This window comes from Caretta caretta, chromosome 1 (assembly GCF_965140235.1).
Source record: "Caretta caretta isolate rCarCar2 chromosome 1, rCarCar1.hap1, whole genome shotgun sequence".
Taxonomy (NCBI): Eukaryota; Metazoa; Chordata; order Testudines; family Cheloniidae; genus Caretta; species Caretta caretta.
In genome coordinates, this window is record NC_134206.1 from 176,230,911 (window position 1) to 176,247,501 (window position 16,591).

Genomic DNA, 16,591 nt, shown 5'->3' on the forward strand with positions numbered 1-16,591 from the left:
AAAAGAATGAAATCTGGTAGGACATTCTGGAGATCTCTTAAGTTTAGCAGCTCATCACTGGCGCAAAGGCCAATTTTCCATAAGACTGATTTCAATTGCAGAAAAAAAAAGAGAAAAGGCCAAGTGATGTACTAGCTTAACCCATAAAGCACTAAAATGTGGAGTTAAATGGAAATTTTGCTTTCTGCAGGTCACATTGTACAATTAACTCATTTTACATGTTTGACTCAACTGTTAATGTCTGCTGCTAATATAAATGCCTGTGGTTTTTAAAGAGAAAAAGCTTCAGCACTTCAAGGGAGACAAGCAAAAGATGATACATCGTTACTGATTATAGTACTTACAAAAGTTTACAGAAACTGTATTTATAATCCTAATAGTTTATCTTTGACATCAGACCCTTCAAACCAGACTACTTAAAAGCTTCATACATTTCACTGCAAAAAATAGCTAGTATTGAAACAAATACATGATATCCCATATCTGCCCACATATCTTTCAAAATAGATTGCTATACTAATCAGTGAACAAAAAACAAAAAGGCTTTCAAAGCCTGCCAGTAATGATGTGATGAATTCCTTCTGAGATGCAAGGTGGTAGAGCTGGTAGATTGCTAAGTAGTGAGTCTCAAAGATTATTCTCCTTTTAGCTTTCTAAATAAATAAATACAAATAGTTTCCTGAACCAATCTGAAAATTTACAATTGTTTCATAACAGAGGAAAGATGATCTTGTGGTTAAAGCATTGGATTGGACCTCAGGAGATTTGTATTCAATAGATTTCCTGTGTGATTTTGGGCAAGCCATTTAATCTCATTGTGCCTCAATTCCCCATTTATAAAATAGGAAGAAGAATGCTTTGTTTGTCTTCACTGTGAAAGTTCAGTGGGGCAGGAACTGTCTCCTGCTGTGTGTACATATAGCATCAAAGACACTGGAGTCCTGATCTCAGTTAGGACCTATAAGTGCTGGTGTAACACAAATAATAGTAATCAGCTGGAGTCATGCATTGCATGTCTGACTAGCATAGGACACAAATTAAATCTGACCTAAAAAACTTCACTGAAATAGGTACTGAATAGAGCCATTTGAAGATTTTTCTTGTTGTTGAAAAAATTATCTTTTTTGAAAACTTTTTTTCCATAAATTGTCTATATTGTTAGAAAATCATAGCAAATCGCATTTTTTAATTCAAAAAGGTTTATCAAAAAACTTGTCAAAAACATCACCAAAGTGATTATCAAAATTATTTCCTGAATGAAAAATTTTGAGAACCATTTTGATACAATTTGAGATAAAATGTAAAACAGATATTTTAAAAAGACTTTTAAATAGCAATATAGGTGTGTTTTGAACCCTTCAAAATATAAACAACTTCAAATTCCCCTCCCCTCCCCGCAAAAAATGATTTTCATCTTTCAACCAACCAATAAATTTAGGTTGGAAACTGGAAAAATGTTTCTAACAATCAGAGTGAGGTTCTGGAACAGCTTCCCCATAGGAGTCAGGGGGGCAAACAACATAATTAGTTTTAAGATGGAGCTTGATAAACATGAATGGGATTGCATGATGGGGTTGCCTACAATAGCAGGAGACTGAACTCCATGGGTATGTTTACACTGCAATTAAAAACCCAATACTGGCCCATGCCAGCTGACTCAGGCTCTCAAGGTTCGGGCTAAGGGGCTGTTTATTTGCAGTGTAGACATTCGGGTGAGGTGCCAGGGTCCCAAAACTCAGGCTGCAGTTCGAACCCAAATGTCTACACTGCAATTAAACAGTTCTTTAGCCCAAGTCTCATGAGCACAAGTCAACTGGCATGGGTCAGTCACAGGTATCTAATTGCAGTACAGACATACCCTATGACCCATGAGGTGGCTTCTAGTTCTAGATGCCTAATACTGAACTACATTTTCACTTCTACAAATGATGACTTCAAGTCAAGGATAAGCTACACTGGTTGTGTAGTTTGTGCTGCCAAACCTTGAATATAGTTTGTGCTGTCAAACCTTGAATGTAGTCATTCTACATTCTCGTGTAACTCAAGTAGTGCCCTCCCAAAAGGCACAAAATGAAAAGTGAAAGCTATGGGACACTGAATCAAAAAGAGGGCAAAGGGCCATGAGGGAATGAACAAAATGGGGGGAGGCACAGCAGGTTCAGTGAATGACCATCTCCTCTTAGGAATTTTCACATTTGCGTTGGCTTTCAAGGCTGGTTCAAGCAGAAAATAGTTAAATGGAGCATGGACCTGAAATGGTCAGTTTTTGTGTACTCATTACTGTGCAAGCTGCATGACCTTTCCCCAGTGACAGACATAAGTAATAGTTATAGTTGTCATATTTTGACACATTTTCTCATCCTTCTTTTCAAGCAAAAATAATCTTGCTCTTTTGAACTCTCTCATTCCCCTGAACTATTGTTGCAAAGAAAAAAAGAGACTGTATTTACATATTGGTCCAAGAAGAGAAAGGCTGTAATTAGAGCTGGGTAAACACAGCAAGATAATTTCCACAAATACCCATTTGAATGTTAAAATTAATTTGATGTGACTGCATTAGTACCTTTTGTGTTCATTTTCTGCAAATATTGTGGCCAAGAGTTTACTGGCAGGAAGGTCTGCAAAACACCTAGTTTTAAGCAAATACTGCAGAATGGTCACAAAGTGAATGTTTAATTTGAAATCATAAGTATTCATACCAAAAGCCTGATTTTATGAGTTATATGTATCTAATATCCTGTGACTCATGTCCACTCAAAAACAGCTTAAGCTTCAAGTACTGTAAGCCACTCATGAGAAAGCTGCAGGTCAAGAATTATTCACAGAAGTTGTCTGGCAAAAACTTTCAAGCAATAAAAACTTTTAAGAAAATTGTGACAATTTTCAGAGACAGGAATTTTCAGAGACAGGAAATAAAGGCAACATTTTTCAAATAAATTATTGGTTATGAATTATGGGACCAACTTTTGCTGATATGTGGTAGAGTACAAGTTCCCCAGAACTAAACTTATTTTAAAAACTACCAGTTTTGGGTTGGATACCAAAATAATGCAACCCCACATATTTACAATAAGTGTATGTACATGGGGAGATGTGGGAGAAGTAATAAGTTAGTTACAATAAGGGCCAGATTCTGCAGCCTTTATTGAGCTGACTAGTACTTATTCATGCAAGTGGTCCTATTGAAGTAAAGGAGATTACTCATGTGAGTAAATACTATTCAGTGTGAAGGCAGGCTACAGAACTGGCCCTTAAAGAAATAAGTTAATTTCTCCAGTTTTGTGTTTGTTTGTTTATGTTTAAATCATGTATTTCACCAGAAGTTCATGTGGAAGAGAAGTTTGGCATGGGAAGGTCACATATATAAACATACACGGTACTTTAATACATCTCCCTTGTGTCTGCAGTATCAGTACCTTGTTTTATTACTAGGTACTGTATGTTTCACAGACTGAAACTATGTAGAAAAATACTTAAAAAAAGAAAAAGGAAAGGAAAGGAAAAAACATGAACACAGCATTTGCTGTCAAAAACCCTTTCGAACATCTGGTTAAAACTACTGGCTGAAACATGACGAGTCATGTTCCAGTATAGCACTGAAGAGGCAACCAGCAAAATTAAAAAAGGTACAACCTTTAATTTCCTTTATAAAAACAATGACTGCTTTAAAATAAAGGGCAAATAGGGGAGATGAGCCAACGGCACAAAAATCCAGACCTAAGTTTGGTATAATTCTCCTGCAAAAGTTCAGGGATATGTTTGGATCCAGGCTTTTGGTCCACCCAAGTGTAGAAATGGAGTTTAGCTGTGGCATTTGGATCTGGATTCTGAACACTCACAAAATTCAGTAGCATTTGTATCTGTGGTTCTCTCTAGCTATAGTGATGGCCACTTTTAATAGAATAATAATAGTTATTTATATTCTAAAAGTGCTTCTTACATTCAAGGTGCTTTGAACACATTATCCTTAGTGATAGCTATCTCTAGCCATTATGAAACAATAGCTTGAAGAGATTTCAATTGCCCCATTCACCTCAAAGGGATTTTAACTCTGCTGTCCAATGATAATCATTTGAATGTGAAAATTATTAATTTCATTGTTGAAAAAAGCAAACAGGAAAGGAGGATGCTTTTAATATTTAAACAACCTAGCTGAGTGGAATCTCATTTTGGCATCACAAGTGGGTGGAGCTTGGGGTTTGGTCAGGCTTCGCTCAGAACAGTACCACCATTTAATTATTTTTATTTTAACCCATGTCCTTGATAAATTAAATAAAAACAGAATTTTTTTAAACCTGTTGAAATATTTACATCTCTCAGCAGAAGTGGTCTACTGATTTCTAACTCCTTCAAGGAAATATTTATTTTACCCGTAAAATATTACAATGGATTTTTTTCCACGCTTTAAAAATTTCCCTTTACATCACGAGTGATTTAGCAGGGGAACAGTTATGTGGGGAGGAAGATGGGAGGAGATTCAGGATTAATAAGTAAGTGAATTCGATGTTGCACAGGTACGTAAGATACACCTAGCCTGTGTGTAAGAAACAATACAGAGAGCTACAACAAATTCTGGCAGTCACAAAAAAGCAAGTTGATCAGTTTCTGCAGTGCCCTGAAGATATTTAACCACTAGTAGAGTTTCTCTCTGGAATGTACATTTCCTCCTCTTTATTTATTACAACTTATATTCTTTCTAATGGTTACTTTTTATTAACTAGTTGTAATGGAAGTTTTGACATTGACTTCAATGGGGTCAGGATTTCACCTAGAGCTCTAGATATATGATTGGGAACCCCGAAAGGTCATCCCAAGGAATTTAGACATGTCAATTACAAAGGCATTTTTTCCTAATTTGTCTATCAAAAAACAATAATCTATAGGAGTCTGTCATAAAGCTGATTGTCCCAATTTAGCAGGGACAGAAATGCTTACAAAGCCGTAAAAGGACTCCTGTTCCTTTGGTTTTGAGGGATATCGTATGGGAAAATATTCATGGGTGAATAAACTTTGCACAAAATTCCCCTGATATCGTTCAAGAATGGAAAAGTGATGATTAGGCAGGGGAAATGGAGATAGGTTCATAACTGTTTGGGTAGACACACTGCAGGAGGACCTTCTGTCTCAGTCTTTTTAAGCTATTGTGAGCTGATTTAAGCTATTGGGTATTATTTGGTATTAGACTAATAAGTGTTTAGATACAAAAAGCTATTTTTCATAGTTTTCACTGTATATAAAATTGCTTATTCTGATAGTTTTAATACATTATCTAAACCCTCAGCATGAGGAAGTTTCAGGAAGAAGCTTGATTTTATTGGTTTAGGAGGTCTTCTATTTTTCCATGTGCTTTTATAAAAATAAAGTACCTAGATGTATCAATAGACACTTTGAATGAAATCTAAACAAAATAGAAGAACAAACTACTGATTTTTCATATTAAATTGTTTAGTTTAGAAAAGAATTTGAGAAAGCAGAAAGTTCCAATGCTACTGGGATGACAAGGATTTGGGTTTGGCTAGCACCAGCCAATAGGGGTACATGGCTCTTAGGGGTTCCAAAAATGCAGCACAGTACCTCAAAAGTTATAACTCAGAAGGTAAATTATATTTTACTTTGTTCTCTTGAATTCATAAATGTATTACACTTAAAAAAACCACACATTTTCCCTATCAATTTTACCCTAATGCAACTCCATCAGTTTCAATGTTGTTACTCTTAATTTAGCTGGTGTGGATGATGGAGGAATCACCTATTGGCAGAAGTGATATAGTTTATGCTTTTAACAGGAAAAGACTTAATATATTATTATTTGTATTGTAGCAGCACCTAGAGTGCCTACTCATGGACCAGAACCCCACTGTGATAAGTGCTGGGCAACCACATGTAAGGGGACTGTTGCCCCCTTACTAACATTCAGTGGGGGTGTTTTGGTTGGCTAGCTCCCAGTACTAAAAGGGGAAGGGTCGATGGGAAATCAGGACCCTGAGACTGACAGTCCCCAGGAACAATGGGGAAAGGCCAATGCTCCAGGTCAGCCTGATTGACAGGGAGGGCTAATCAGGAAGTCCGGAGGCCAGACGGAGTCCCGTCCTCCATGTGAGGTGGAATTGCCTGGGTCAGACAGAGTGGGGCCGAGCTAAGGAGAAAGAAGAGGCCCAAGCTGATCTGGGGAGCAGAGGCTTGCCAGATCCAGAGGGACCAGAAAAGCAGCCCAGGAAGCAGGTCAGAGTTGGGAGCAGTCAAAGAAGCAGCCCAGGGAGAGCAGATCCTGTGCTGGGAGCATAGCTGCAGCCACAGAGCCAGGTGTTGTGAGCAACTGAGGCTGGCCAAGGGGGGACCCTGGGCAAAGGGCCCAGCGCAGAAAGACACCCCCAGCCAAGGGTCCTTGAAGGCCAGACTGGGAGGGGGATCTTTACCCGACGGGTGGCTGACGCTGGGAAGAAGGGTCCCACCACCCAGAGGTGTGTGGCCACCACCATTCCACGTGTCCAACCCACAGCATCCCTGCAGCACAGCCAGGACCTGAGAAGGAGACCTGGGATGTACAATGAACAGACTGTGAAGTGCCCTGGTGTCCGGAGACACTGTTTGTAATGTTCCCTTGCCACAGAGCAGGGTGATGTGTTTTCCTTTAACCTTGCCCATTTTTTCTTATTCTTTTTTTTAAAATTAATTGTTAATTAAACAACTTGTATTTGCTTTAAATTGTATAAAATGACCAGTGGGTCAGGGAAGTTCTTAGTGCAGAGCGAGTACCCTGGAGTGGGGACACCCTAGCCCCTGTCCTAGGTGACCACAGCAGGGTTGGGGGTCGAGCTCCCCAGGAATCCTGGGCCAAGCCTTGTCGGGGTTACAAGGACTCTGCCAGACAGGAGAGTGGAAGGGGAGTCCTCAAGGGCAGGGAGGCCTCTGGGTAAAGGAAATGGGAGCGAGGACTCAGATCCTTTCGCTAGACCACTTCACCGGGGTAGTGCAGAAGCCAGGAAATAGCGGGACCATTCCCCCGCTTACACACACAAAGCAAACAGACTGTCCCCTGCCCCAAAGAGCTTACTATAGTAGCACTGTTGATGTGCTAGGTGCTTTCAGACAGACAACAATGGACAGTTCTTGCTCCGAGTGACTCCACTGAAGGACACAGTTATGTTAGGCCTGAGGTTAAGCCAGTGTTTCCCAAATTGTGGAGTGTGCCCTCTTGAGGAACCATGATGGACAAGTAGCTGGGTAGAAGGGTATGGACAGATGTCTCAATTGTTCTCCACATTCTCAGCTTTCCGCACAAGAAATCTATAGCTGTTCTGGTTGCAAAGGAAAACCTTCAAAATAGAAAACAAGTGTACATGACACAGAGGAGTCTGCCTCAGTTTATGGACAGCCTGAACTTATTGCTCTGAAGAGGAAAACTGCCCCCTTCACTTAAACAAACTCAGCTGCAAATGATGATGCTTCAAATGTCAACACCTTGTTAACTATTTCACTGCTCAAACTCCATAAGAAAAGAGAGGAAGTAACACATTATGAAGCTGTTCATAAGCCTATCCCAGTGCCAAGGGACTAACTGGTATGGCACAGAAGATGTACAAATTAAGATAGGTGGGAGGGCTTTAACACATGGTGGGTGGGGTACAAATTGTTTTACGTTTCATTTTTCTGGAGAGAGGCTCAGGTTTCAAGTGACTAGGAAACACAGTCTCAGAGGAATGAGAACAACAATGAACAGTTTAGAGCATGCTTAATTCTCCAGTTGATCTTCGTTGATACTAGTTGTGTTAAAAGAACAAATAAAGAAAATTTCAAGGCTCACTCATTTTCAATTAGACCCCCAGTGTGCCAGGTAAAGTGGATGACAGTTTTAAAAATAGAGTTATAAGCCACCTAAATTCTCGTATATGGCTTCAACTAGTATTGTTACTCTAATAACTTACAAATCTCCCTCCCCACTGTCCTATCGTAATCTCTCTGTAACAGTATCACGTGGAAGTCTTGCAGTATACTAGACTCAACATAGCTATGACAGAATTACTTTCTTTCCTACTAAGTCCTCCCTCTTTCTCTGTCACTGTCAACAATGAATAAGAGCTAGGTATTTAATATTATACTCTCTGCCATGCTTAGATTCCTACCATTGTGCTGTCTCTCAACAATGAGGGGAATCTTCCTCTTTCTCAGGACCTCCAGCTAGCAAGTGATAGATCTGAAGTCCTCCCACTAACCAGCCCTATTTCCTCCTTCCTACCCCAGACTCCTCTCCTGAATTGACATTTCCAGCACTTGCTTCTGAGACTGACCATACCATTGGCAAGTGACAGCATGAAATTGACCTGATTCTTTTTAATTTCACTGCGAACTACAGCTGGTTGGAAATGGATTTTGTTTTTTGCCCACAGAAAATTTCAGCGAAATTAAAAACAAAATTTCTTCAAAAATTTCCAGAGAATTTCAACTTTTTGGCAAAGAATCGAAAGCTGAAAATTTTCATTTGAAAACCAAAAAATTCAGACTTGGAAGTGCAGTCACAGTACCTCCTGGAAGCCTTAGTTCCAGGGCCTTATACCTCCATTCTCCTCCCTGGCCTGGCTCCCTGGTTGAACTCCAAATCCCATAATGTACCATGGTCTCCCTTCGTGTTGAGGCACCACATGGGAGTCCCACAGTTACAGAGCTTCATGGAAAGATGTTAAAGGCTGGTAAAATTCTCCAACTGAGAAGGTAATTGAACTACTAGATTGTTCATGTTCTGGATGTATATGTGAGATATATATTTTTGCCCCAGATTTTTTTTTTAAAGCTTAAGTTTAGGCACCCAAGCGCCATATTTTGGCACCAAGCCCTGGCTTTATTTTCAAAACTGCTAAGCACCAGTGGCTCCTATTGACTACAATGGGTAATGCTGGGTGTTCAGCACTTTTGAAAATCAGGCCACTTATTTAAGTACAAAAATATGGACTTACCTACCCATTTAAAAATGTTTTTCAAGGTTATTTTCACAACCACATGGGCTAGAAACATTTTTTTTTAAATGAGAGCTTAGATTTTGGACCTCAGTTCTTCAGCCAGTGGTCAGTTCCATGGCAAATTCTGAACTGATACATTAGCAAAGGATTCTCACTTTATCCAAAGATTTTTCAGGCCTCTCTAAACACTTAATACACTCTCCTTCTATTTCCTCTAGAAAGGAACTCCTGAGCTCTGCATGAAGGGAGATTTAGGTTAGATATTTTGAAACATGTTCTAACTATATGAGTAGTTAAATTCCAGAATAGCCTTTCAAGGGAGGCTGTGGAATTCCCAACATTGGAGTTTTTAAGAACAGGTTGGACAAAACACCAGTCAGGGATAGTTTAGGTTTATTTGGTCCTGCCTCACTGCAGGGGGTTGAACTTGCTGGCCTCTTGAGGTTACTTTCAAGTCTACCTTTTTATTGTTCTATGATACTTCTGTTTGACTAGATACACAGTTCAAAACTGACCAATGGTTAATTGCCCCAGTTCTAAAATATGCTTAGAATTAACATTTTGGTTTCGCTGGAGATTCTGAGAGAGCGTTGATATTGAAAAGACCTTTTTTGTCCAAGCCTCACTCCCTGGAAACAGATGTTATTTCATAAAGCTGCCACTACTGCCAAATGATTGACCTTGCCTGACTGGAAATTGCTTTCCCTTTCCAGTATTGATCAATGCCTATGCCCATTTAAATTGCCTATGCATATCTAACCTCCCACACCACACACATTGCACTATAGGAAGCAAGTGAGAAAACACACATCCAGAGTGATTAAATCCCTAATTGGAATGTTCTGAAGAAAAATTCACAGTGGGCAAGATCCTCAACTAGTATAAATTGTTATAGCTGCATTAAAGTCAACGGGGCTATGCAGATTTACACCAGCTGAAGACCTGGTCCAATAAGTTTCACACAAATGAGAAATTTAGATTATTTCAGTTATAGTTACAGTGACACAATGTGATCATCTGTATCCCCAAATGTGATTTACGTGCTTGACTTAATTTCAGCCCTTTCATCTAGGGAAAGAAGGAGGTGCCTTTTCTAATAGTTACCTAACTGCTTGTGAAACAGCAGTGCCAGAGGGGGTATCTGTCATGTTTCTGAGGTTTGCCGCATCTGCCCCCTTTCTGATCTCTGAGTGCTCACGTCCCCCATCTAAAACATATGAGTAGTTAAATGGCAAAGTCTGGTGATGCAGAAGTATCTGAAGTATTGATTGGTTTTGACCCCTCTTTGCCTTCCCTATGTTGGGGTGGAATATCATGACATGTCCACTCTCAGACCAGAACCCAAGAATGCTACACCATGGGTACCGACTGCCTATTGCCCTGGCTGGGTTTCAAGCATGTGCATTTCTTCATTTGAGAATCTCTGCCCAGTGATATTGACCAACAGCCTTCTTGAAACCAAACGTATGAATATAGCCGTTGGAATAAAGCACAAGAGAAAAAGCGTTTTTAAAATCGCAAAGAGCTTAGAAACAAATTTAGTCTCATGTAAATCTTACACTTTATTACAAGCTAACCTAGATAGGCTTTTCTCTTCAGTTATAGAGGCAGAACAGAACTAATTTACAGGAGGATTTAATCTGGCAAAAAGAATGTAACTGTGAGAGTCTCAATCTGCTTCTCTCAGTCAGACCCGCCCTAGTTCAAACTGGTTTGGGTGCTCATCACAAGAGCATGCTGGGACACTAAGGCTACTTGCTGGGACATTGTCACTTAACAATCCATCAGTTTCAGCTGGTAGGTGACTGTTCCAAAGGACTTCTCTCTCTTTCCCTATGTGAAAGGTCTGAAACAATCTTCTCCCATCTTCGAAGCTAAGCACATAAAATCACATTTTGAGATACAGATGAAAATCTACACGTAGTACAGATATTTCATTACAGTTACTATGGTTACCATTAATAATTCAGCTTTTACCCATAATTATCTAACATATCACAATTATTCCAACCACAGGGAAATATTTTGGTATCTCAGGCACACTGTGTGGTAAAGCAAGTGTGGGAAAATGCTGACTTGTTAAGTGGTGACTATTGTACCGTGTAGGACATGTAATGAGTTCAACTGTCCACTAAAGAGGCCTCATTACGATATTTTATAAAATAATGCTACTTTTTATTTTGTTGCATACTATGTTTTATAGCTCTCTTCTCTTATTGATCTACTTGATTACTGAATATTATACCCATCACAGATTTTGTTATCTTTGAGCAATTAAAAATATAGTCAATTGTAAAACCAAGCTACATTTAGTACAATTCTCATTCTTACATACCACTGTGTGGACACCGAGGCAATTTTTAATCTAATCAGGGTACGTGACTGTTCAGGAAGTTTTGATAACCGAGGTTGAACTGCACTAGGTCAAAACCAATAAATCAAATGTAAATACTTCAGGTACTCGTGCATCACCAGACTTTTTGCCATTTAACTGCTCATATGTTTTGAATTACCCTTGCACGAACTGCAGCGACAGTGCAGAACTGAGCACACTTTGAATTTTATGAAGCCTTTCATAAGTAAAAATATTATAAGCAGTGGATTGTAATTTATTGTTCTGACGAGGGGTCATGCAACCGATGGTACTGAAATGGATGAATTACAGCACTATCATACATCCTGTATTTTGACAGAGGAGTTGTTTTTATGAAAAGCACATTTCTGTCATTAGAAGTGGAACAAAAACAGATTTACGGTATCATGGAGTTTTATTGGAAAAATGTGAAAACAACAGTTTTACAATGTGCTTAGTTTGTGGTCTAGTATGTTCCTAAGGGTTATTACAATCCAGCAGAGCATACATTCTCATTCCATAGGCCAATGGTATTAAAAGCAACAACTGGGGGGCACTTTCTGAAAGTAGTCACTGTCCCAGTTACAGTCTTTCATCAATAGAGGTTCTGGTAATCTACTTATTGTAACCACTAGTTTGTTTTTCTTGCAAGGCTTCACCTCCCAACAGATACAGTGCTTCAATGAATGCCAAAGTAGCTCCATCACCTTAAGATCAAGGGATCTACAGCTTTTCAACAGTTGCTGTGATAGACAAGCGAACTGCACAGACATCAAGCTGTGCAGAACCACAGTGAGTGTGGTGTTTGGAATGCAGTATTTGTAATAGCCCATCACTAACTCACATCACATAGGGGTTCTTTTGTGCTCAAGAAAGTTGGTTGACTGACAATTTCAGAACACAGAGTTCTCTATATGGGCCTGATCCATTGCTCAGTGAAGTGTATGTGAGCTGCTTGTTGCATAGCACTTTTAGGTGTCTAAGCATGGTTTTAGGAGCCTAACTTTTAAAAACCCCATCTGGGGTGCCTAAACTGCTTAGTGGTCTAACTCTGATCCTATTGAAGTCAGTGGTAAAATTTTCACCGACCTTAATGGGACCAAGAGTCAGGCCCCACTAAGCAATTTTGAAAATCTAACACTCGTGTTTGGAAATCTTAGCGAAGAGTATCCACTGGTGGAAGGTGTGCTAGAAGGTCATTAACTGAGAGTCATGGGGCACATAAACAAAAACTGGATTGCATCTTCAGTCAAACGATAATTTGACTAGTTGTCCATGTGTATTTTACAGTGCATTAACTAAACAATTTACACAAAACTAGAATAGAATGAACATTCTGGAAAAACTGCTTCCTAACCAGGATCTTCAGAGAGCTAACTGATTTGACCATGGCTTTAGAAAATAGGTACTGTGTTTATAGAAGTTTAGCATAACTTCACATTCATAAAGATCACATTCATAAACCAGATCCCAGTCTCTCTTACTATGTTATGATCTTATGAGTTTGGTGCAATACAGTTCTGGGTGTACCCTGTCAAAAAGCACAGTCATCACAAAATTGACTATTCTATTCAATTTACTACCCTTTGATTATAATCACCCTTTGTAAAAATAAAGTTGAGTATGTACTGAGACTTGCAAGGAAAATGTCCAAGGCCTGATTTAGTTGCATCTTCTTAATGCAAGATTGTCTACCATAAAAGACTTCAGAGTATGTGTTTCAATCTACAGTGCTTGTTTTCTCCCTGAAAACATACAGCATGATAAAAACTACTGATATTAAATAACAATGCACTGTTAGCCTGAGCACAAGGCTTTATATTGCACTCAGTATGGACCAAACTTGATGGGTCACTCACTGAGTGACTTGAGCCTTTTCAAATACCTTACAGCAAAATCTTCCAGGCAGCCATTCAGGTCACAGAAACCTGTAGAATTCCTGCCTATCTTGTTTCTGATATCTTGAATTTGACATTAAGTTTTCTGTATTTCTTATCCAGGCATTTAAAAAAGGAAGTGTACACACAATCTCAGGAGCAGCACAAATCCTAATGAGAGATAACAGAATCATAGGTAATGGAGAGAACTCTAGTTAGCATTCTGAAAGGGTGTAGGCAAGTAGAATTAGAGGTGCTTCGTTTTTGAGTTAATTTCTGTTGTGGTTCTTCCATGTATTCTACTCCTTTTGCCTATGTCTGTTACACATATTCATAGATTCTAAGGGACCATTATGATCATCTACTCTGACCTCCTGTATAACACAGGCCACAGAACTTCCACTAAATAATTCCTAGAGCATAGCTTTGTGAAAAACATCCAATCTTGATTTAAAAATGGTCAGTGATGGAGAATCCACCACAACCATTGGTAAATTGTTTCAATGGCTAATTGCTCTCACTGTTAAAAAAAATAAAATCACACCTTATTTCCAGTCTGAATTTATCTAGTTTCAGCTTCCAGTCAAACCTTTGTGTTATTATGTTATACCTGTCTCTGCTATATGGAAAAGCTCATTATTAAATATTTGTTCCCCATGTAGATACCTGCAGACTACAATCAAATTACCTCAGTCTTCTCTTGGTTAAACTAAAAAGACTAGTTTCAGAGTAACAGCCGTGTTAGTCTGTATTCGCAAAAAGAAAAGGAATACTTGTGGCACCTTAGAGACTAACCAATTTATTTGAGCATGAGCTTTTGTGAGCTACGTAGCTGTAGCTCACGAAAGCTCATGCTCAAATAAATTGGTTAGTCTCTAAGGTGCCACAAGTACTCCTTTTCTTTTTACTAAAAAGACTGAGTTCTTTGAGTCTATCACTATAGGACATGTTTTCTAATCCTTTAATCCTTTCTTGGCACTTCTCTGAACCCTCTTGAGTTTATCACATCCTTCTTGAACAGTTGGAATCAGAACTGGATACCATATTCCAGCCGAGGTGTCAAATACGAGGTAAAATAACCCCTCTACTCTTACTCTACATTCCCCTGTTTATGCATCCCAGGATGGCATTAACTGTTTTGGCCACAGTGTCAAACTGGGAGCTCATGCTTAGTTGACTAACCACCACAACCCCCAAATCTTTTTCAGAATCATTGTCCTGCAAGTATCACTACATTTTTTTCCTAGATGTTTTCTTTTTTCCCCATCCAGGTCTTCGATAAAAAAAAATGTTGGATAGCATGGGCATAAGAACTGATCCCTGGAGGACCTCAGGGGAAACACACCCACTTGATGACAATTCCACATTTACAGGTGCATTTTGAGACCTATCAGTTAGTCAGTTTTTAATTCATTTACTGTGTGCTATATTAATTTTATATTGCTCTCGTTTTTTAAATCAAAATATCATGTGACACCAAGTCAAATGCCTTTCAGAAGTTTAAGTGTATTACAGAAAGACTATTCCCTTCATCAAACATGTAATCTCATTCAAAATATCTAGTGTGACAGGATCAATTTTCCTTAAACCCATGCTGGTTTGCATTAACAACATTACTCTCCCTCAGTTCTTTATCACTCATTGTTTTAGGGCTTTAAGGCTATTCTTTTTGGTACAACATGAGAACAACTTTGGAGAGCCAAAATCCACAACAATTCCTTAGCAGAGAGAGAAGCAGGAGAGGGAAGTGAATCTGATCAAAGGCTCTTAATCAGATCAAATTCACTGAATGGACTTAAAGTTGTTCCAACACTATCTAGCATTAGGCTATACTCTAGAAGTAGTGCAAATCTCCAGATAGTTTTAGGGGAAATATGAGAAGGGCTGAGGATGCTGCCTGTTTTTTTTCCAACCCTTGTCCCTGTGATTGGATCTTCCCAGTCCTCTATTTCCCCTCACTCTTCCAATCTTCCTCAGATTTAAACAACAAAGTGTTTGCTTTATTGCCAAACACTTCCAGGCCTCGTACTTTCATCACTAACAGAGCACCAATGGCAAGGTAGTCACATGCATGGATGGACTCCGTCTAGAGTCACTTGCTGCTGCTGTTCTACAATTATCTTTCTGTGCTCCTTTCCTGCAAAACCAGAGAGTGGTGGTATTTTAAGCAAATAAAATACTTAATCCTTTCATATTTTAAGGTTACACCGATCTATTAAAGAGGCGTAATATTTTAACATTATAAATCCCCCAGTCATAACAGATGACTGCCAGACTGGGCAGCTATCTTGGATCAGCCTGAAAGCAAGTCAGATAGAGAGGCCCTATGAATTTGCACATTAGAACGTGAAAAGATAGCTAATGCATGTTCCCAATGTTGAGGCAGAGAGATCAATAGAAATCGTTTCTAGTTTTGAAATGAAGGATGATCAGTAACCTCGGAGCTCCTGGCTACAGGAGATGATCTTGTTGTCTGAATGTTGTGCTACTGCCATGGAATTCATGCATGGAAGACAATCACTAGAGTGCTACTCTACATTTACTGTATATAAGAAGATTTTGTCAGCCTTTTCCACAGAGTAGATTACATCTTAATGGAGACACTGCCACATGGATCAGCTCCTCTTCGATTCATAACATCACCTCCCAAATATGATCGCATTGCAACCTCAAGATAAATACTGCAATAATTTATGTGGGAGAGTAATCGTAGGGAAGTATTTAGTGATATTTTTAGTTGTCTTTTAACATACTTTATCAGCTGGACGTGAAGAGACCCAGCATCACATGATCAGCCAGCTCTCCACACACCACCGGTGGTCTGAGAACCTCTGGAGGTGTCTTTCCTCCAAAGATCTCAAATGGCCTGAACACTAAGCCCCACAACCCATCCCTATAAGGTAGGTGAGAATTATTACACCCATTTCACTGGTAGGTTTCACCGGTAGGTTACTAAGTCAGGGTAAGTGACAGGCTACAGTCACAACTGGGTGAGGATATATGTTCTGTTTCTTTAAACCTGTATCAAGAAACCAGACGGGAGTCGGGGAGAGAGACTAGGATGGTTCCAGGCTGAAGCTCTACAATGAAGTAGCAGAAGAGAGAGTTGCACACACAAAGTAGGTTTGGGAGTTATACCATTTTCCCTATTTCTTTTTCAGTGTTAGAAGAAAGCAGTTCTTTATGTAGTTCTCGACTGTTGTCATCAGATGCACAACCTGTCAATTATAGAGCCAGTAACAGAAGTCAGGACTCCTGACACCTAAGTAACCTGCTCTAACTAACCAAGGGTAAAATGAATATGCAAGATTCTTCCCTGGTGTAATTCCATTGCACTAAATGGAGTTAACATCATAAAATTATCTTGTCCCCATTTAGTCAACTTATTTCATTGAAAGTATAGAAAA

At 39.2% G+C, this 16,591-nt stretch overlaps 1 long non-coding RNA gene across 2 annotated transcripts in view; it reads right to left on the bottom strand.

The window, feature by feature from the left end:
• Positions 1 to 16,591, bottom strand: part of LOC142070575 (uncharacterized) — a 151,943-nt gene that overhangs the window by 42,574 nt on the left and 92,778 nt on the right. The gene's annotated exons all lie outside the window — the stretch shown is intronic.